Source organism: Maniola jurtina, chromosome 25, assembly GCF_905333055.1.
Source record: "Maniola jurtina chromosome 25, ilManJurt1.1, whole genome shotgun sequence".
Lineage (NCBI taxonomy): Eukaryota > Metazoa > Arthropoda > Insecta > Lepidoptera > Nymphalidae > Maniola > Maniola jurtina.
In genome coordinates, this window is record NC_060053.1 from 3,883,470 (window position 1) to 3,907,931 (window position 24,462).

Below are 24,462 nucleotides of genomic sequence, written 5' to 3' on the forward strand. Positions count from 1 at the left end.
TCAAATTGAAAGGTGAAAACACATTTAATTTTTTTTTGTAATTACAATTTCACGGTTTTCGGATTTTTCCCCTTACGTGCGCCATAAGACCTACCTGCCTGCTAAATTTCATGATTCTAGGTCAACGGGAAGTACCCTATAAATTTCTTGACAGACACGAAGACAGACAACGAAGTGATCCTAAAGGGGTTCCTTTTGAGGTACGGAACCCTAAAATTATTCCGAATCAGCGGTAAATTGTTTTGACGATTCAAAAGCACTTGTAAAATCATTATTTAAGTAAAAGTCGGTATATTCTTTTCTCATTCTATTCTTAGGACTTAGGGCTGTAATCAGACCTACTGGCAACTGGTGAAGCCTAAGATGAAGCGCGCCTGCCTAGAAGATGCCTATTTACTCTTGACTTGAAGGTTCCTATATGAAAAATGGAGGTTAAAACTGAAGACCCATATCTTAGCGGTTCGAATTAGAAACGAGTAGGTAAATCGCTTCGTACGCACTTTTCCTTTTTAACCCCCGACCCAAAAAGAGGGGTGTTATAAGTTTGACGTGTGTATCTGTGTATCTGTCTGTGGCATCGTAGCTCCTAAATTAATGAACCGATTTTAATTTAGTTTTTTTTTTGTTTGAAAGATGGCTTGATCGATAGTGTTCTTAGCTATAATTGAAGAAAATCGGTTCAGCCGTTTGAAAGTTATCAGCTCTTTTCTAATTACTGTAACCTTCACTTGTCGGGGGTGTTATAAATTTTTAATTTACACTTGTATTGTATAACTAACTGGAAAAGAGTAATTGCCCTAATTCCTATTTTACCCACTACCCATTAATACCTACTCAATTATTGTAACAATAAAATTACTTACAGACTTGGCACGTGAGAAGTAGGCTTTTTTATGCTTTCACTAAGTATTGTTACTTTTCCTTTATTACCTACTCATGACCGAAAATTACGATTCCACGTTTCGTACAATTAAGTGCTTATTCCGGTATTAACCACAATAGAAGCTTTGCGATTAGTTCTATTGCGGTTATATAAAAAACCGTTATAGCCTAGTGGTTAATGCATCGGCCTCCTAATATAGGGTTCGGTCCATGGACCTCTAACTTTTCGGAGCTGTGTGTTTTAAGAAATTAAACATCCCTAGCTTAAACGGGGAAGGAAAACATCGTGAGGAAACCTGCATGCCTGAGATTTCTCAATTTTTTCCTTTACTTGTGCTATTAGATCTACCTATCTACCACTAGCACTTCTCCTTTCAGCAAAGGTTGCCTGGTAGAGATTGCTCCAAGCAATAAGACCGCCTTTGCACACTATTGTTTTTTCTGTTTTCTTCTTTCTGTGTTGTGATCCTTTACATGTGTTTTTGTGTGCAATAGAGTGTTTTATCTATCTATCTATCTATCTGTCAAATTTCACTATTCGGTCAACGGGAAGTACCCTATAGGTTTTTTGACAGACACGACAGACGAACAGACAGACAGACAGGCAACGAAGTAATCCTATGAGGGTTCTTTTATTCCTTTTGAGGTACTAAGCCCTAAAAACAATAACATTCCTTCCATTTACAAAAAAGCCGTTATACAACAGTATAATAATATTAGTTGTATATTATATAAGCGTCAGTGAAGATAACGTGGCAGTAATTTGTGGTACTTATAACCCACGCGATTTTATGTTGTAGGCTAAATATTCTGTGACACACGGTTAGAATGTTCATCACGCATTTAATCTAGTTTTTCATATCAATAGCTGGTTTTGATAAAATCAGTTTATTAAACAAATCGTTACTGTCCTGCCAAACACAAGCTAAAAAGTGAAAAAAAAAAAACATATTTGAAAATGTCGTCAAATATTGGCAGTGTCGCTCGGGATGATGGTATGATTTCATACGGTATCCCATACATCCAAATCTGTTGCGACATTTACAAATTATTATGGAATACACACACATATATTCTCACATCAGAACCCTGAAAACATTACCTAATAAGATTTAATTTTGGACTAAAATCGTACATTTGACATGACACATAGAGCAAAAATGGTGACTAATTATTTTTGAAAATGCACTATAAAGTAAGAATTGCTTTATTTTTTAATCGCAATTATTAGATGGAGCTTTTTACAACGTATAGTATAGTATGGCATATTATTGTAAATTGTAAATGTAACACTTGAAAAGAGCAACCGCCGAGTTTCTCGCTGGTTCTTCTCGGTAGGGACGGCGTTCCGAACCAGTGGTAGATTATTTTGACGATTCAAAAGCACTTGTAAAAAGTTTATTTAAATAAAAATCTATTCTATTCTATTCCAAGATTGCCTACTATGAAAACGTCCTATTAAATTATGACAAAAACATTTTTTCTATTATAAATAATTATACAAGTTCCCGGCTGTATTCACGTGGAGAGTTGACGTAAGCCCGACTAGTTTCGAACCCATCCGGGGTCTCTTTTCACAGGGACTCATATCGCAAACGCGTCGCGGATGAGTTTGCGTTGAGTTGCCCGCACTTCACGCATTCACTTTTCACATGACTACAGCCAGGAACTTGTATATTTATAATGGAAATCACTCACAATACTTTAAACGCCAAATGCTTTTTTCTATTACCTATACCTACACTATTAATGTGATGTCATTATTGACAATGTACAAAAAACCACTCAATTCACGCGCCTTTGTGTCCCCTGAGGTGGCCATTCAAATGTTTACGCACGTATATTGAGACATCGAACTTTTTGTGTCTAATGTTGACAATTTCTCACGAAAAAATAGTCTATTAAAAGGAAACTTTCTATTAACTTTTTCTCAACAAGATTCCAAGTGACAAATGCAGAACGAAAATCTAAAGTTCTCCATCTCAATGTTGATTGGTTTTAAAACTATTTGAAATTGAAGTAAAAACAGAATAAGTAACTTTTTAAATTAACGTTTCATCTGTCATCAAATAGCTTTTGACCATTATCAAGGTTAGTATATAACGTATTTTTTAGATCCTGTCCTAAACTACTTTTCGAATAATTATAAAAAAAGACTAAGTAGGGTTTGGCAAAACGTTTCTACGAAAAGCATGGCCGGCTCAATGCCATTTCAACTTGCTAATATTTTGAGCTTTGCCAGTGATTTTGTTAATGTTTGTTACGTACCAAATACAAGTGTATTAAAAATTTATAACACCCCCGACAAGTGAAGGTTACAGTAACTAGAAAGAGCTGATAACTTTCAAACGGCTGAACCAATTTTCCTGGATTATAGCTAAGAACACTCTCGATCAAGCCACCTTCAAACTAAAAAAAAACTAAATTAAAATCGGTTCATCAGTTTAGGAGCTCGATGCCACAGACAGATACACAGATACACAAGTCAAACTTATAACACCCCTCTTTCTGGGTCGGGGATTAAAAACAATTATTCATAATCATCATCAATCCATCGCAGGTTCATTACTAAACACGGGTCTCCTCTCGGAATGAGGAGGTTTTGACCATAATCCACCACGCTTGGCAAATGCGGATTAGCAGACTTCACACACTTTGAGAACTTTGAGAATTCTCAGACATGAAGCTTTTCTAGCGATATTTTCCTTCACCGTGAAAACAAGAGATATTTAATTGCGTAAAACACACATAGCTCCGAAAAGTTAAGGGTGCGTGCCCGAAATCGAACCCCCCACCTGCCGAATAAGAGGCAAACGTCTTAACCACAAGGCTACCACTGCAAAATAAAAATATGTTTAATAATAAAAATTTCGAGCTCGTTAATTTTGAGATCAATATGTCTCAAACTTTTCCATTGAACTGAAAGCTTTTTAGCGGATGCCTTTTAATTATAAATTAAATGCTTTTTGAGCCTAGTTCGCAAGGTTATTTACTCAGAAGTTGACCTTTACAAAAACTGGTATTTACTCATAATTACCACAAATAGCCTAATGACATAACAGTTAGTGAAAATACCTATTTTCAACCAAAATCAAAATTATAAGTTTGACGTGTGTATCTGTCTGTGGCATAGTAGCTCCTAAACTAATAAACCGATTTTACTTTAGTTTTTTTTTTTGTTTGAAAAGTGGCTTGATCGAGAGTGTTCTTAGCTATAATCCAAGAAAATTCGGTTCAGCCGTTTGAAAGTTATCAGCTCTTTTCTAGTTACTGTAACCTTCACTCGTCGGGGGTGTTATAAATTTTTAATTAACACTTGTTTTAATTTTATTTTAATGTTTTTTTTTAAATAACTTTTGTAAATGGCATAATATTGTATATCAATTCTTTGAAAAGAGCAACCGCCGAGTTTCTTGCTGGTTCTTCTCGGTAGGAAAAGTATTCCGAACCAGTGGTAGATGTAGTGCTCTTGACGAGTCAAAAGTACTTTGAATCATTTCCCGGTTGGGTGGTAACTAGCCACGGCCGAAGCCTCGCACCAGATCAGACCAGAGGAAATTTAGAAATTATAACATTTCGCGCTGCCGGGATTCGAATACAGGACCTTCCACTGATAAGACCACAGGTCATCAAAATCGCCATTCAACGTAATTTATTGTGGACCCGAAACGTCAAAACTTACGTTTTTTTATATATTATTTATCGCAACAGATAGTTACAAGGAGAAATTCGACGTTTATGGCCAGTATAAAAGAAATATGGCGGTAAAACGCGTCCGAGAAAAAATATAATGTAGTATATTATCTATATAATAAAAAAAACATAATTTACGATACAGTTTTTGCGGTAGGTAGGTCTAGTAATACATCCATACTAATATTATAAATGCGAAAGTGTGTCTGTCTATCTGTCTGTCTGTCTGCTACCTTTTCACGGCCCAACAGTGTAACCGATTCTGACGAAATTTGGTACAGGGTTAGCTTATATCCCGGGGACGGACATAGGCTACTTTTTATCCCGGAAAATCAAACAGTTCCTACGGGATCTATAAAAATCTAAGTCCACGCTGACGAAGTCGCAGGCATCCTCTAGTTCTAAATATAAATAACTCATCTAATCTTGCTAAAATTTCAGAAGCTCATCGAACAAGCTTCGTTCGAAAGGGTTATCTCTAAGGCTCACTAAATTAGGTCTCACTGAACAGCAAAAGTAAACTTACAAAGTATAAAAATATGAGTTTATTGCAAAGAAAAGCATAAAAGATTCGCGTTTGTACGCCTCCATACAATCGGGACAATCAAAGCATAGCTACACATTTTTAAAGTCCGAGAGCCTGTGGAAATGTTGAAGAGGTGCTCGATAAAAGCTGAATTTTTTGTGGGCTCTTCTCAGACCATGGCGCGTTCGGAACCCTCGTAGCTTTAAGTTTACGTAATTTTTTACATCTTACAAATCTAACGATTCTGACCATCAAAAGATGTAGGTACAGTACCTACTTTGAATAAATGATTTTGAGTTTGAGTTGTGGAATGGTCAATGGTGGTTCTATTTACTTAGTTGCTTGTTTTGGAAAACCAGACCAGCCAGTTCAGTCCAAGCATAATTCGAACAATGAAGTACGCTAGACGTTGCATCAGCAACTCTACTTATATTTTTATTCGTATTTAAAAATTGTTTTCTTGTCCGTGTAACTTTTTTCAATCATTTTTATTTCTGTTCTTTTACCACTTACAATCTGACCTTAACTTTCTTCTAGACTTGCTCCTTGATACCTATACAGTTGGAATTTGGTATGGTCGTCTTTCTATGTGTACATCATTTCAAAACTTTGAAATTCCAACGGTTACAGGATTAATTTTTTTTAGACCAGTGCTTCTATCCTTGAGCAATTAATATTTTAATAGCCACCAGGTTATCCAGTATAGCTACGACGAACTTAGTGTATGTTATTATTATTACTATAGCATGCTGCATATTTATAGACAGATACACTTTCGTATTAATAATATTAGTTCGGAAGTATGGATGCAGTTACATTGGAAAAGTCTTTGTCAAGATTTTTTTCCAAACCCACCATATCTTGGGCTAGCAAATTCATACGCCTTTATTTCATAGTTTGAAGAAGATATTACGACTCGGCACAAAGGCTGTGAAATAACGTAAGCGATAACTTCACAATCAGTTTAGCAAATAACAATATTATTGTTTGCTGTTTTCTTTTGTGTTTGTAAAATTTACACGCGCGTGAATAGTTTTTAGCAGATTTTATCTTTTCACTTTGATCTTTTATGGCTTTTGACACCTTAGCATTTATTTATTTAAAATTTAAAGAAAATTTCAACTGATTTGAAATCTTTGTGGCTCAAATTGGGTACCATTTTGATGAGAATGAAATTTAAATGATTCACGTGCCGTACTCCGGCTGGGAAAGCTGGCAATAATTTTGGTAATCATTTTATGGGCATAATATAGCTCAGTCTAGAATAAAATAATCGCCATAACTACCTAATAAATTCGTCTAATATGAACCCACTTCAACTTAATCCATTCTCTACTAATCGCTACAGTTACTTTGATATTCGCTGATAGCCCTCTTACTTATACTTATGCAAAAAAACTGAAAAGCACCGATTTTCCAAGTATACACCCCTAGGATGGCTATTTTAAGGCGGATAAGCGGCATAAGACTAGACAAAAAAAATCATACCTTCCAAATTACAATTAACGCTATTAAATGCCTATTAAAATTTAAACTTGTATTTAAAAAAAAAAAAACAAAATAACAATTCCTTATCAGATATCTGTAGAAATTCATTCCAAAATAGAAATAAAACCTAGGCACGTGTCTATTATGAAGGAAAAAGCGTTTAAAATAAAAATAGCACACAAAAACTTTTGAAGCTTTTGTACAATAAAATAGTTCACGAGATGGTAGTCAATCTGTTCAAAGCGTTTAAAGATGTCCAAATTGTTAACCCTAAAGTTTTACCGTGTTTTGATAAAGATAGAGCAGTTATTAAGGGAGAGAAAAATATCGGGAGGAAACCTGCATGCCTGAAAGTTCTCCATTGTGCTCTCAAATTTGTGTAAAGTATGCCAATATGCACTTTATGGCGATATTACAGTTGGTGGAAGTCAGCGATGGGTTGTTATGATTGATGAATTATTAAGGTATGTTTATAGTAAGGTATAAGTTATAACAGACAAAATAGATCCTTTTTTTAACTGCTCACATTTACTTTCCAATGGCCGTAATCGTCAATTACTACCATGTGAAATCTTATTCAAGCGAAAACTAATCATAGAATAACGAAAAACTTATCAATAAATAATTTACTATGAGCTATTTTTGAAATCCTTTTAACGAATTGAAACAAAGGGTGTTTACAATGCAGTAAACCCACTATTTTGACTGTAGATTATTTTATAGATAGTGGTAGATGCTTTTGACGATTCAAAAGAACTTGTAAAAGTCTAATTGAATAAAAATATTTTGAATTTGAATTTGAATTTGAATATAGCCTGTTTAAAATACTTGAACAAATTGTGTACAATCTCTCGGGCTATAAGCAATAACAGTAGAACGGCAAGACCCGATATTCCTACGTGACTTTGGCTAACTGAGTTGTCCGTTTTCGGTTTGGAACTGTTCATTTATTGTGCAACACTTATTTCTTAAGTTTCAAAGTTATTGTTTTATTAAGAGGGTCTCTCCGTCTCTTGTTCCATACAAACGTAGTTCCAATTTCATTTGAATATTAAGCAACCAAAGTCCATGAAATTTTTCAGACATATTCTAGAAACTAACTATAAATTAAAATCGGTTCATTAGTTTAGGAGCTATGATGCCACAGACAGATACACATATACACAGATACACATGTCAAACTTATAAACCCCTCTTTTTGGGTCGGGGGTTAAAAATACGATCTGTCAAAAAACTAATTTCTCGTTGGTCGCATTTTTATGTACCTACTTAGATGACTTGGTGATTCCCACGAATCTGTGTTCGTGGAACTACATAGCTTTTTTGAAATCCCGTGGAAAGTCTTTTATATTCAGTGATTTCTTTCCTTCTTCTCTCTGGGCCTCTGGGCTGGTTTCCGCACTTAGACGTTTCCGTCTGTTGTGCGTGCGTTGCCCCTCCCCGCCGAAGTCTTCAATCCAGCCATCCAAGCTCGCTCCAGAAGCCGAGTAGACCGCTCAGGTTGCCGAGGGCTTCATGAACTGAGGTTGGGGATCCCTAATGGCGCTCTCGTTGTTCTGCCACGCCCGTGCACTCTAGGAGCACGTGCGTCAGTGTTTCATAGACCTCCATGCAAGGCGTACCCAGAGGTCTGTCGGTGACACCTATAACGAAAAGATGTTTGTCTAGTGGGTTATGCCCTGTTATGAGTCCTAAGTTTACCTCTGTCCAGGCGGAGTAGTTAGTTTGTCGTTGTTTTATGTTAGGGAAAGCCTGTTCAGGGATAAAAGTAGCCACAGGTCTTTAGACAACCAATAACAATAATCTACAAACCAATAAACAAATACGTTATGTCCACATTTCTAATATTAACGGGGCTCTCTCCGTCACTCGCTTGATACAAGCGTAGTTCCAATTTCATTTGAATATTAAGCAACCAAAGTCCATGAAATTTTGCAGACATATTCTAGAAACTAATATCTGTGTCTATGGTGTTTTAGATTTTTCTAAAAATATGTAGTTTTAAAATTACAGCGGCTCAAAGATTTGTTTGTAAATTTTTACGACCGCGTAACTTTGAAACCGAATATTTTAACAGAAATCTGGAAAACCACAGACATAGATATTAGTTTCTAGAATATGTCTGCAAAATTTCATGGACTTTGGTTGCTTAATATTCAAATGAAATTGGAACTACGTTTGTATGAAGTGAGTGACGGAGAGACCCCTCTTAATAATTGTGTAGGTATTCTGTGATATTAGTAGGCATGGACGGCCGTAGCGTCGTAAAGCATACCTAAACACAATTATACTCCTACTAGGGGATGCCCACGGCTTCGCCCGCGTGGATTTCGATGTTTTTAAATCCTATAGGAACTCTTTGATTTTCCGGGATAAAAAGTAGCTTATGTCCTTCCCCGTATGTATCCCAAGGTTGTACCTTTCATTAAAATCGGTTCAGCGGTTGGGCCATGAAAACGTAGCGGATAGACAGACAGACACACTTTCGCATTTATAATATTATTATGGATAGTTACTGTTATACCCGTTAGAAATCACTTACGACCGAAGTCGATTATTAAAAACCTTTGCCGCTAAAAGTGTCACTGATACAGTAAAAAATCGACAAAAAATCGCGCCTGTCAACTTATCAAACTTTCGACAAATTAACTTTAACAACTTCTTTAATGTGATTTCTTTTACCAAAAAACTTATTCGTCACGCCATCAGAGTTACCATGTTGTTTATAAAAACTAATAAAAGTGACAACATCAATTTTAAAAGTTTTTCATAATCAGACCCTTAACCAGAGTGATCTATCTCCCACCCTTAAATTAAATTAGTAGGTAAGGTACATCAAGCAAAAACGAATTGCAGCCCGCAAATTTTTTATACGAAATGACCCTTCTAGTGCGTACAAGGCTTTACTTTTTAACCCCCGACCCAAAAAGAGGGGTGTTATAAGTTTGACGTGTGTATCTGTGTATCTGTCTGTGGCATCGTAGCTCCTAAACGAATGAACCGATTTTAATTTAGTTTTTTGTTTGAAAGGTGGCTTGATCGAGAGTGTTCTTAGCTATAATCCAAGAAAATCAGTTCAGCCGTTTGAAAGTTATCAGCTCTTTTCTAGTTACTGTAACTTTCACTTGTCGCGGGTGTTATAAATTTTTAATTTACCCTTGTCGAAAGTCATTTACTTCGTTTCGTTATATTTACGAAAATAATATTACTCGTAAATGTAGATAATAGCTAGATTACTCACATTTATCCTAAATTAATCTGGCATTTATTCTAGAGCCGAATTTTCCCGACTTTTCTTTATGCTTTATTCACTCACTCCGTCTACTTTGAAATGGATAATAATTTACAAATGGGACTAGACATGTTTTTTTTTATTCACGCAAAGTTTAACGCACCCTAAGCAAAACTGGTAACAAGTGATGGGTTAAAACGTCGCAAAACAGTACATAATTTACAATAAGAAAACTCTATGCAACCAAAATATAGCCCTCCACCATTATGTTAAGGTTAAAAATCAAGTGGTATATTTCGTTTTACGACCTTTCTCGTCTGAGCTGAAATGTAGACAGCCACGCGAGCTTATATAGTTCGAAGAGAATTCAACTTTATGTTTCTTGTATTAAGGTACAAATTTGTGTGACAGCGCTCAGTTTACGTCTGTTTTGTAAAATGTATGCAGTACTGCGTACTTGGCTATAAGGCTATAACAGGTTTGCAACGTCTACCTTTTCCCAGATGTTTCGACTTTTTGCCGATGTGACTTGCGAGCGAAATAAGAAAAGTTTTTTTCATGAATGAGTCAGAACTCAGAGCTACTTGAAATTGCCAAGTAAGAGATGCTTGCAACAATTTTATTCTCCAACATACTAGTACCTACTTGGAAAAGACGGGCACGCATAAAAGATACAGTTGAAGTTGAAGAAACTTTTTAACAGGGCTCTCTCCGTCGCTCGCTTCATACAATCGTAGTCCCAATTTCATTTGAATATTAAGCAACCAAAGACCATGAAATTTTGCTGACATATTCTAAAAACTAATATCTGTGTCTGTGGTGTTTAAGATTTTTCTAAAAATATGTAGTTTTAAAATTACAGGGGCTAAATTACAGGGGCAAAGTTACGCGGCGAAAGGCCGCGTAACTTTGAAACCGAATATTTTAGCAGAAATCTGGAAAACCACAGACATAGATATTAGTTTCTAGAATATGTCTGCAAAATTTCATGGACTTTGGTTGCTTGATATTCAAATGAAATTGGAACTACGTTTGTATGAAGCGAGTGACGGAGAGACCCCTCTTAACATGAAGTCTTTCTTGTTAGATAACAATAAGAATAACGCTTGTTACAAGTTCAGAATTTTCTCCTTTTGAATTGTAAATGTATTGAGAAAAGTTTTGCTGCAATGTATTTATTTTGTTCTAGGTACGAACGCTACATTTGTCCTTCAATAGCATCTACTTTATAAGTAAGTAAACTTAGTCAAGACGCAAAACCCTCAATTGCACAGATGATGGCCAGGATTTATTTGATAAAAACAAAAACCGGCCAAGTGTGTGTCGGACTCCGTACCCTACTCGGGTATTTTTTTCGACATTTTGCACGATAAATCAAAAACTATTTTACATACAAATAAATAAAAATCTGTTTTAGAATATACAGGTAAAGCCCTTTTATATGATACCCCACTTGGTATAGTTATCTTACTTTGAAAATTGAAACATATTTTTTTTTTAAATGATGTGACCACGAATTTGCGGTTTTCAGATTTATTCCTGTATTTGTTCTATAAGACCTACCTACCTGCCAAATATCATGATTCTAGGTCAACTGGAAGTACCCTATGGGTTTCTTGATAGACAGGACGGACAGACAGACATTGAAGTGATCCTATTAGGGTTCCGTTTTTCCTTTTGAGGTACGGAACCTTAAAAATAAAACTTCTTAAAGCTTGAGCGATTCTATTTATTCTACTATAGTCTGTATAATTGGACGTAGGCATTTACGCATAACTCAAAATTAAAAAAAAAAAACCCGACACAAAAACCTCTAAGTATAAGAAAAATAGAAACGACCTGATAACTTCCAAACGGCTGAACCGATTTTCTTCGATTATAGCTAAGAATACTCTCGATCAAGCCACCTTTCAAACAAAAAACTAAATTAAAATCGGTTTATTCGTTTAGGAGCTACGATGCCACAGACAGATACACAGATATACACGTCAAACTTATAATACCCCTCTTTTTTAAAACTCATAACCTTCCTTTTGGGCTTCACTGTAGTCGGATAAGCAAAAATAAGCAAGAAAAAGTTGCCACAGAATGCTTAGTATAAAATTTAGTGCCATTAGGTTCATGGCTCGGAACGAATTACTAGACAAACCCAGACAAAACTCCATTTAAGTTAAAAGCGCGCAAAACGAAGCTAATTTCTAATTTGCACGAACTGCATCGCGACGTTTTGACCATTCTCTAGATATTTAAGTTTTAACAGGATCTACTTAGTGTCACCAGTGTTTTAGACAAAACTTTCTATTTAGCAACACTGCTTCTTTAAATAGTTTTCTTTTTAAAAATCTTATTACAAGTACGTATAGTTAGGGTTGTGAAGCCGAAGTGGCAATGGGCAAGGCACATAGTTCAAAAAACTAATAAATATTGGGGTCCAAAGATGTTAAAAAGGCGAGCTTGCACTGAAAAACAAAGCGTTGGCAAACCCTCCATAAGTTTATTGTCTATCAAGTTTATCTATTACAAGTTTACAAGTTTACTTATTTTATGGAAACACACAGGATAATTTAACCTTAACTTGTGCTATAAGACCTACCTGCCTGCCAAATTTCATGATTCTAGGTCAACGGGAAGTACTCTATAGGTTTTCTTGACACACGGACAGACAGACAACGAAATGATCCTATAAGGGTTCCGTTTTTCCTTTTGAGGTACGGAACCCTAAAAAGAATGTTAGGTAAGTTGATATAAAACGAGTCTTAGGGAGCCCGTGGGTTCAGGTGGCGTAAGACCCACGGTCTTGTGCCTCTTCGTGTGGAAGTACTTACCTAAAGAGACCTATCCTATGTCCAGCAATGGACGTCTATAGGTTCACGAACATAGTTCCTAGAACTATTACGATCCGGACCTACACATGTCTATTAACGATGATAACGATGATAGTCACACTATTATTATAAAGGCGAAAGTTTGTATGTGTGTGTGTGCACGTATGTTTGTTACTCCTTCACGCAAAAACTACTGGACGGATTTGGCTGAAATTTGAAATGGAGATAGATAATATCCTGGATTAGCACATAGGCTACTTTTTACCCCGGAAAATCAAAGAGTTTCCACGGGATTTCGAAAGACCTAAATCACCACCACGCGGGCGAAGTCGCGGGCATCGGCTAGTTGATAGATATACTGTTGAATAGGCAGGACAGTACAAATCAGCGTAGCTTAGTGCCGTGGGCGTTGACTAAAGCTTTAATCCCAAAGAATTCTTCAGCGAGCATATTTTTCGACTAGCTGATGCCCGCAGCTTCGCCCACGTGGATTGGTCAGATCCCCTGCAGCATCAGGATTGAGGAGTTGGACTCCAAATTTTTTATGAAACAATGTCGCAAAGTTCCTCTCGATTAAAAAAGAAATGACGCAAATCGGTTCAGAAATCTCGGAGATTTCGGTGTACATAGGTAGAAAAACACAACTCCCTTTTTGAAAGTCGGTTAAAAAAGTAGTCTATGTTACTCTCTGGTCAATTCTCTACTTGTCTGTGAAAATCCCGTCAAAATCGGTTCAGCCGTTCCCAAGATTAGCCTTTTCAAACAGACAGACAGACAGACAAAAATTTTTTCAAAAATTTGTGTGATTCAGTTATAGTATCGTTCAAATAACCATATGACCTTAATATAGCGGTAGTTATTTCGAAATTACAGACAGACACTCCAATTTTATTTATTAGTATAGATAATTATCTTACTCTACAAATAATGTTTTTACATTAATGGGGTCAGTAATTTGGTTAATAAAACATTTTTCAATGGAATGCTAGGCCGTATTGAAAACTTTTTGAATATTAGAACGAGAAATTAATGTTTTCGCTAGAATGTAATTTCAACAGTTCATGAAATTATTATGGTAATCACGTTATCATGCTCAAAACATTTTAATAACTTCACGAACTAGCTATTTTCATAATTAAAACCTCAGACTTAATAATATGGTATAATTTTGTTTATTTTTTAGGTTGTATTTTTAACCCCCGACCCAAAAAGAGGGGTGTTATAAGTTTGACGTGTGTATCTGTGTACCTGTCTGTGGCCTCGTAGGTCCTAAACGAATGAACCGATTTTAATTTAGTTTTTTTTTTGTTTGAAAGGTGGCTTGATCGAGAGTGTTCTTAGATATATTCGAAGAAAATCGGTTCAGCCGTTTATTTATTTATTGAAAAGGTACACAAAACAAGTTGTTACTAAAAAAGTTATCAGCTCTTTTCTAGTTTTCATATAGAGGTTTTTGTGTCTGTGTTTTGGTTTTTAAATTTTGAGTTATGTACTGTAACTTGGACAGATTTGTTTTTTTAAAACCTAAGGTTTGGTTAGGTTAGGTTAGAACATAAATATTCATGTGCCCGGAGTATGGTCACTTAGGATCTATTGAGTAATATTATCTTAATATTATATTAGATGCTCAGTTCTTTATGATATCACTAGGTTTGTTTATTGAAATAGTAGAATTGAGTTTTTTGGGGTTCCGTACCTCAAAAGGAAAACGGAACCCTTATAGGATCACTTTGTTGTCTGTCTGCCTGTCTGTCTGTCCGTCCGACCGCGTCGTGTCTATCAAGAAAACCTATACGGTACTTCCCGTTGATATAGAATCATGAAATTTGGCAGTTAGGTCTTATAGCACAAGCAAAGGAATAAATCTGAAAACCGTTTTGTGGTCACATCACAGAAAAAATAAAATAAAAAGTGTTTTGATTTTGCAAAGTAAGATAACTATACCAAGTGCGGGCGGTATCTATTATGAAAGGGCTTTACTTGTACATTCTAAAACAGATTTTTATTTATTCTTATGTATTAGAGTTTTTGATTTATCGTGCAAAATGTCAAAAAAATACCCGAGTACGGAACCCTCGGTGCGCGAGTCTGGCTCGCACTTGGCCGGTTTTTTTAAAGAATCCATCAGGTTATGATGTCTCAAACGCTGCACGCTCCACCGAACGCACTTAACTTAGGCCATGTCTGAAATGTTTGATTCTCAGGAGATGTAGACTACGATCTGCGTAATTGTATGTAGTAGAGTCGTATCTCTTGAGGATGCTGCGGTGTGAGATATGTGCGTGTCGAGAATTACAGGGTCTGTATGACGTTGCTTCTCTTTCATGTTGGCTTCTTCTCAGATTATGTCGCTTTTGGAAACCATAGTTAAATTGACTGAAGTAATTAAGCCTCAATAGCTCAACCGGTAAAGGGTTGGTCTGAAAACCGAAAGGTCGACGGTCCAAACCCCGGCCGTTGCACTATTGTCGTACCTACTCCTAGCACAAGCCTGACGCTTAGTAGGAGAGGAAAGGGGAATATTAGTCATTTAACATGGCTAATATTCTTTAAAAAAAAAAACTTATCGGCTCACTATTTGTCTACTGATCTAAGTAGAAAATATGAAGTAGAAGCCCATTCCGGTCATTATGAATCCTAAAATTTCTGTTGCTTACAAATTGCAAGGAAACTGCTATTCCCATAGACCTAATACCTAAGGCTTGTAGGTATATTTTGTAAAGTACCTACCTATCCATACTATTATAAATGCAAAAATGTGTCTGTCTGCCTGCTACCGTTTCACGGCCCAACAGTTTAACCGATTTTGACAAAATTTGGTACAGGGTTAGCTTATATCCCGGGGACGGACATAGGCTATTTTATCCCGGAAAATCAAAAAGTTCCCACAGGATTCTTAAAGACCCATCCGCTAAACCGATTTGTATGAAAAGTACTAAGGTAGCTTGCGTCCCTATAATTGACATAGACAACCTTTTATCCCGAAAAATCAAACAGTTCCCATGGGATCTTTGTAAACCTAAATCCATCCTCCAGTTCTAAATAATAGTTACCCCCAAACATGCTACATTCAGTGTTTACTTAAAGTTGCACTAAAGTATCCCCAACTTGCAACAAGGTCGTTATATCTAACAAGGGGTTGCCTGGGAGCAGTTTAGTACAAAACTCTACGCCATTAACTTCATGACTCGAAACGAATCGCAAGACGCAAACAAAATGTCGTCTAGCTAAAGCACGCAAATGAGTCTCTTTTTTAGAAATAAAATGCATTAAAGCTAAGTGCATTTTTAGGGTTCGTTTTCTCAAAAGGGTAAATGGAACCCTTAAAGGATCACTCTGTTGTCTGTCTGTATGTCTGTTTTTTATTCATTTAATTTTTCCATAAAATAGAGGTGCTTCCAGCTTAATTTTATAATTTTGGTTATTCTTGAAATTATTATCTATACTAATATTATAAAGAGGAAACCTTTGTATTTTTGTATGTTTGTATTAAATAGGCTCAAAAACTACTGGACCGATTTCAAAATTTCTTTTACCATTACTTAGAGGGATTCTTCCGAATCCGTATAGGCTATATTTTATCCCGGAAAATAGAAAAAATAAATGTCCATCCGTGCGAAGCCGGGGCGGGTCGCTAGTATTTTATATAATGAACAGATTAATGAGTATCTGGTTAAGAACAGCAAGTTATATCTGGCTTAACAGGGCTCTCTCCGTCACTCGTTTCATACAATCGTAGTTCATATTTCATTTGAATACTAAGCAACCAAAGTCCATGAAATTTTGCAGACATATTCTAGAAACTAATATCTATGCTTGTGGTTTTCCAGATTTCTGTTAAAATATTAGGTTTCAAAGTAACGCGGTCTTAAAAATTTACATACAAATCTTTGAGCCCCTGTATTTTAAAACTACATATTTTTAGAAAAATCTAAAACTCCACAGGCACGGATATTAGTTTCTAGAATATGTCTGCAAAATTTCATGGACTTTGGTTGCTTATTATTCAAATGAAATTGGAACTACGAATGTATGAAACGAGTGACGGAGAGACCCCTCTTAAACCCCCAGGGGTTTTATAATAATCGATACTTGAGAATCAACATAATACATTCAAATTGATTTGACTAGTAAATTAGCTCTCAAGGAAATTAGTTTCTATGATCTGCATGTTTAATGAAGCAATATGAGTAATGAAATTGACAATCTAATTAATCATTCAAGTATACTCTAATATCATTATTTTGATTATATAGCGATTAAGGCATACCTATACATACATAATAATATGCTGAGATACCTGCTTAGTGCTTATATTATTAGGGTTCCGTGCCTCAAAAGGAAAAACGGATCACTTTGCTGTCTGTCTGTCTGTTTGTCGGTCCGTCTGTCGTGTCTGTCAAGAAAACCTATCGGTACTTCCCATTGATCAAAAAAGGGCTTTACATGTACATTCTAAAACAGATTTTTACTTATTTATTTTTATGCATAATATTTTTTGATTTATCATGCAAAATGTCAAAAAAAATACCCGAGTACGGAACCCTCGTTGCGCAAGTCTGACTCGCACTTGGCCGGTTTTTAATTATTTATCAATAAGTGATGAATAAATTATTACAGGATGAGCTTCTACGGACATCAAGACGCGTCCGTCTGTCCGTGATGCAGCCTAAATTAGTGCACGCTTACTTAGAAGATGAGGAATTTCATTCATATTTAAAAATCAAAATCAAGTGCGAGCCGGACTCACACATGAAGGGTTCCGTACCGTAGAAATAACGAAGTAAGTATATTTTTTTAAAATTCATGGCAGCCATTTTCAATTATTGTTATAACGGCAATAGAAATACACATTCTGTGAAAATTTCAACTCGCTCCCTATTACGGTTCACTAGATACAGCCCGCTGACAGACAGACGGACGGATGGACGGACAGACAGCCAAGTCCTAGTAACAAGGTCCCGTTGGCACCTTAAAAATGACTCCTGAATAAAGTGCCAAAATTGTATGGAGATGTGAAATCTCGTTTTTCTATCCCTTTCCCATCACTAAATGACAGTTAACTAGAAAAGTTCAACTTTGCTCCTGTTCTCAGCTAGTTTAAAGTTAACATTCAATTAAAGTATTAAACCAGCTTTAAAATTTAGCAGCAAAGTTATTTGGGTGTATTACACAAAGTTTTCAGGGAATAGTTAAATTTAGTACAGTAAAGTTCATGGCTCGGAACGAATTATAAGCTAAACGTAGATAAAAGTTCATTTAGTTAAATCCTTTAACTTAAAGTTATTTCAACACGAGTTATATTGCGCTAACTACATTTAGCGGTAAGTAGATACTTCGGTGTTATTTTTTAATTGCAGTAACTAGTCATTGTTTAAAGGTACTATTTTTTGGAGGAAAAAAACTTCTTTAGGTGCGTTGGGTGATTTTGGGATGGGTAAAACCTTCCAGTTTCGAAAACATAGTGAGGAAATATGCTTCAGAGATCAGATCTACATGATGTTCTTAAATGTATGAAGTCTGCCAATCCACACTTTACAAGCGTGGAAGACTATGGCAAAAACTTTTTCATTCGCAGCTGTGGTCGCGACCCATGCAAATTCATCTTTATAAACAACTAGAAGATGCCCGCGACTTCGTCCGCGTGGATTTAGGTTTTTCGAAATCCCGTGGGAACTCTTTGGTTTTCCGGGATAATAAGTAGCCTATGTGATAATCCAGGATATTATCTATCTCCATTCCGAATTTCAGCCAAATCCGTCCAGTGGTTTTTGCGTGAAGGAGTAACAAACACACAAACACACACACACATACAAACTTTCGCCTTTATAATATTAGTGTGACTAGAAGATGCCCGCGACTTCATCCGCGTGGGTTTAGGTTTTTAAAGATCTCGTGGGAACTGTTTGATTTTCCGGGATAAGAAGTAGCTATGTCCGTCCGCGGGATATAAGGTAATCCTGTACCAAATTTCGTCAGAATCGGTTAAACTGTTGGGCCATGAAAAGGCAGCAGACAGACAGATAGACAGACACACTTTCGCATTTATATATTAGTATACCTATTACTTGTACTTACCCCATACTTATATACCCCACACAAGCTATTTGTCATTGATGGTGATGTGGTCATGTGTCCATGGACGGTGAGAATAGAATAGAATAGATTTTTATTCAAATAAACTTTTACAAGTGCTTTTGAATCGTCAAAATAATTTACCACTGGTTCGGAATGCCGTTCCTACCGAGAAGAACCAGCAAGAAACTCGGCAAGAGGTCCGTAGAGGCCTAAGGGTTGATGGGTTGATGAATTGGAGAAGGACATGAAGGTTCTTGGGATTCAGAGCTGGAAGAAAACTCCATCTGACCGGCCCCGATGGCGTTTGCTTGGCCAACCCAAGGCAAACCCAGGGCTGGAGTGCTTTGATGATGATGGTGACGTGGTCGCCCCCATTTATGAATGAAAATGTATTTTTTTTTTTAATTTACAGACTAGCGCTTGGCTGCAATCAGACCTGCTAGCAAGTGATGATGCAGCCTAAGATGAAGCGTACTTGCCTAGAAGTTGCCTATTCACTGTGATTTGAAGTTATCCATATAACAAGTGTAAATTAAAAATTTATTAGGTACACCCCGATAAGTGAAGGTTATAGTAACTAGAAAAGAGCTGATAACTTTCAAACGGCTGAACCGATTTTCTTGGATTATAGCTAAGAACACTCTCGATCAAGCCAAGCCACCTTTCAAACAAAAAAAACTAAATTAAAATCGCTTCATTAGTTTAGGAGCTACGATGCCACAGACAGATACACATATACACAGATACACACGTCAAACTTATAGCACCCCTCTTTTTGGGTCGGGGGTTAAAAAGTGGAAGGGAATGAATGTTTATAGGAGTTTGTCCTAAAAGATTAGGTGTCGCGTCGTTGCGTTAGTGTGGCATCAGCTTAAAGGTAGTGGGAAATTGGCATTGCTCAACGTAGACTATTTTATTCAGGTCCCATAGATACTGTATGTATGAGCCAATTAAGTGGCAACTCTCTCATGTGACGGTAACGGATGACGGTGAGGTTATTGGTAGGTAAGTACATTGCTACATGAAATAAGACATGTTTTCTTCGCATTTTCTCCCTCAGAACTATTTTTTAATTGACGTCTTGAATTTTTTTATCGCCAGTATATTAGTAACTAGGTAGGTAGTGTAGGAGTTGGAATGTTCAATTTAATCTAGCGCTAAACTTTCCTAGATTTTAATCTAGGTGCCAAAGGTTAGGTAAAGGTAAAGTTTACGGGTTACTACAGCTCAGTACAAGAATGAATTTGAAGTTAAACAAGGCAGATTTATGTCTCCAATATAAAGTCTCGTTTTAACTGTTAAAAAATTGTTGTAAGCAGTATCATAGTACGCTCTATAGCTTAAAGAATAAAATAAGCAGGCTTTATATTTTTTATTTAGTACCAAAATGTTTTAATAAACAGTACATGGCTAACATTAAAATTCAATACACTTGAGATTTGGTTTAAATGTAAGTAGAGACAGCACAAAAGTACTTACTATGTATTAACCCAAATTCATCATTGATTAATAACCCGGTCAATTTAGACATAAAAATAGTGGCCAAATAACAATAATTCCCACAGAGCCAAATATTGTTGGAGAGCAGGGGTTTACCATTACGAGAATTTTTTTCGAGAAAAATCCAAAAACCTCAAATTTTGACCTTTGACCCCGAATAACTTTTGTAGCACACATAGGATCCATGGGGATTTTTAATTGTAATAGTAAACCCCAGCTCTCCACCAATATTTGGCTCTGTGGGAATCATTGTTATTTCAAATGTCTCTATATTGACCGGGCTGTAAGTCAAAATTAAAGTTATAAAAAATAGGTATCTGAATTATTCCTTTTCTAAGCTACTTGTTGAAAATACATTAAGAATATAATAATAAAGAATATAAAGTAGTTACCTATCCAAAAAAAATTATGTTACAAAACAGAGCTGTAATAATACCTATAATTTAAAATAAAATACCTGTAAGTAAAATAAAAATACGTTAGAAGCCATGCCGATATAATAAGGCATGACTAACATAAAGATTCAATACTCTTGAGATTCTGTAAGATGGTAACGTCAGCAAAAAATCTTTAAAATAGTTTTGACGATTTTAAATCTGTTATTCAATATGCTGTAATTTTGAAAAAACTTTCAGAAACAATGATGGCGATTTAATTGCGATTGAAGACCATTTTTGCTTGTTTTTCTTCCTAGATATTGTAAGAGAAATAACTCGTTATATTTATTTAATCTATCTTTATATAAATGTATTGTCGTAAAGCATTGAGTTAGTCAGATTCGGCAAATGAAGTCATAAATAATTGTAAGCTATATGAATCTATCGTTTAGGTTCTCATATACTTACCTACTGAGTTTCCAAAGAATTATGTGTACAGTGCAACATGCAAAGCAGTATACAATCGTCAAGATAATTATTTAAGATTTCAGTTCAATAAAAACATAATAAATCAAGTGGTAAGTCCAATAACATCAATCGCAAAATAATTTGAATACAACTAAGAAAATCACAAAATAAATGACTGTTTTGTTTACTTTTTCTGCTGTCGGTACAAATGGGAACAAAAATAGCGGAACGACAGGTGCAACGGACATATAACCGGCTTTGACTTGTCGGGAAGTTAAGAGACTGGTCTCAAGATTCTATAGGAGTATACCTATACATTAAACATATACGTATATAATGTATAATGTGTTTTAGATAAGCCTATTTATATTCCACGCAAGGCAGGACATCCTCTTTACATTCTGGTGGAATATTTATATTATTTTTGTTGCTAAGTAAACCCTAAGAGTAACCTCGAGATTCTTCAAAATGATTTCAAAGATTTCATCTCTTAGAGCGCCTTGAAACTTGCCGCAAGGTGCCGTAAGGAGCCGCGCGGATGCAGCGCTGTGGCCGCGCGTCACTTTGCGGCAAAGAAGACTTGTCCGCTTTCTTGAACGCTGTGCCTGGGCATTTACACATTCGCCATAGAGGCACGTCGCGCCGTTTAGACGCACAACGCCAAAAACGCAAAATGCCATAATTCAAGTTGTGTCATTTTGCGATGGTATAGGTACTTAATGAAAGATTCATCATCATCATCTGCCTGTGGACGTCCACTGTTGGACATAGGCCTTCCCTAAAGAGCGCCACCACACCCGGTCCTCAGCCTTCCTCATCCAGCCACTTCCCGCCAGCCGCTTTATATCGTCGGTCCATCGTGCTGGAGGGCGTCCCACACTACGCTTGCTTAAATGCGGAATGAAAGATTACTTACGACATATATGAAACAAGCATACCGCCAAACACCAGAACGCCAAAATTGAAATGTTTGCCCGAAAAACTAAACCCAAAGTAGTCCTTCAAAAACAGGATTTCTCAATTTTGATGAACATTTACATCACAAGGGCTTTTTAAAGAAGATTAAATCTTCTTTAAAATTTATTTTAATTTAAGAGTCTTAAATTTTAGGGATCTTTATTCTAAAAGACCATTAATAGGCAGGACCTATTTTATAGTTTAATTCATGTTAGTTTTTTTGGTAACTTTTTAACCCCCGACCCAAAAAAGGGGTGTTATAAGTTTGACGTGTGTATCTGTGTATTTGTGTATCTGTCTGTGGCATCGTAGCTCCTAAACGAATGAACCGATTTTAAATTAGTTTTTTTTTTGTTTGAAAGGCGACTTGATCGCAAGTGTTCTTAGCTATGATCGGAGAAAATCGGTTCAGCCGTTTGAAAGTTATCAGCTCTTTTCTAGTTTTCTTATAGAGGTTTTTGTGTCGAGGGTTTTTTAAATTTTGAGTTGTTATTACTATCTGTACTGCATTAGGTAACTGTGGTGCAGTCCCGTGCATTGTGTATCCCGAGCAGTCAAATTTTAACAGTCAAAGTAAACTCTATCGCCCTAAATTCCTTGTAAGAAATGTAACATAAACAGTACATTCATGTCACCTTATCCATATAAAAGTAGGTACGATATAAATTAAGTCTTGGCATCTCTCTCGCAATTCCAATTTAATATACCCGGTCTCCCAAGAGACTTGCATCTTGATGGAAACCTGCGGAACGCCCACGCTAGAAACCCGGAGCTGAATGTAGGTGTAATGCTGGAAACATACTTATAATCCCACCTTGGTGTGAGCTATTATTGAATAGTAGTATTTTCTACGGGACGTGTCTAGGATGGTCACACTAGGTAGAATTAAAATCCGACGTAATGTCGTGGTGTTTAGTATGTTTCCAACTTAATAAGTTCTGGATTCGATTTCTAGCAGGAGAAATTCGACAATTTATCACTACCCATAACTACCCATATAATAAATGCGACAGAGTGTTTGTTTGATGGTTTGTCTTTCAATCACGTCGCAACGGAGCAATGGATTGACGTGATTTTGTCCATGAGTATAATTAAAGACCTGGAGAGTGACATAGGCTATATTTTATGCGGAAAAATCAAAGAGTTCCCACGGGATTTTTAAAATCCTAAATCAACGCGGACGAAGTCGCGGGCATTAGCTAGTAATTTCTGTATCAGCTCAGTCGTAGGTAATATGGTGAGAGCCGGTAATGAGATATCTATTCGTTGATGCCATTTGACGTTTCGCCAAGCGATTATGTTCCTGTAAAATGCCGCGTTGAAACCAAGTACATAGAGATGGATTTAATAAAACTGCTTTTTAACCCCCGACCCAAAAAGAGGGGTGTTATAAGTTTGACGTGTGTATCTGTGTATCTGTCTGTGGCATCGTAGCGCCTAAACGAATGAACCGATTTTAATTTAGTTTTTTTTTGTTTGAAAAGTGGCTTGATTGAGAGTAGTTCTTAGCTATCATCCTAGAAAATCGGTTCAGCCGTTTGAAAGTTATCAGCTTTTTTCTAGTTACTGTAACCTTCACTTGTCGGGGGTGTTATAAATTTTTAATTTACACTTGTGTTACAAGAAGTCATGATATATTGCAGCGTAACTTGCCACCAAGTGTGATTGCAAGCAAGGACTATAGATAATTAATTTAATAAAAATTAAATTAAAAATTTAAAAAACCCCCGACACATAAACCTCTAAAAAGTAAAAAAATAATAGGTAAGTATGTATGGGCCCTTTAAGAATAGTATAAATAGTAAAGTTTTTATCCAAGCGCTCGTTGCGCCAGGGGACCGCTACCTATGATAAACTATGAAAGTCATCTGTTGTAGAAAGAATAGTCTTTAGCGGTCCCCCGACGCAACGAACGCTTGGATAAAAACTTTACTATTTATACTATTCTTAAAGGGCCCATACATACTTACCTATTATTTTTTTACTTTTTAGAGGTTTATGTGTCGGGGGTTTTTTAAATTTTTAATTTAATTTTTATTTCACGCTTTTTAAACTTTTATTCATAAATTACCGTTTATTTGTGCTATTCTAAAACCCGATTTCTATAATAATATAAATCCAATAAGGCAGCTAATATCTCTTCAAAAGTAACATCAATGTTATGTTAATTATACGTTCCATGAAATATTTTTGATCAAGAATTATCTGAATGACTCACATAGTTTAACACGACCAAATCGAAATATCTGTTTCTAACATGTCGTTGCTTTAAAAATGTACCCATTTTACGTAGTCGTATAACAGTTCGCTTTTCAAGATATACCTACGATTAAATTGAAATCGACTTTCACCCGATGAAATAAGGAATAAAGTGACTTGTATTTCATTTTGTTTGTTATTGCATGTCAAATTTTTATTTGACATAACTTTCAAAAA

At 36.0% G+C, this 24,462-nt stretch overlaps 1 protein-coding gene across 2 annotated transcripts in view; it reads left to right on the forward strand.

Annotated features, from left to right (window-relative positions):
- LOC123878001 (irregular chiasm C-roughest protein-like) overlaps positions 1–24,462 on the forward strand; it is a 173,462-nt gene that overhangs the window by 35,675 nt on the left and 113,325 nt on the right. The window contains exon 2 of one of the 2 annotated variants that reach the window (XM_045924977.1): positions 11,011–11,053. The exons of the other annotated variant lie outside the window; for it this stretch is intronic. The gene's annotated coding sequence lies outside the window, so the exon portion shown is untranslated. The remainder of the gene's footprint in view (positions 1–11,010; positions 11,054–24,462) is intronic. 2 annotated transcript variants of the gene reach the window in all.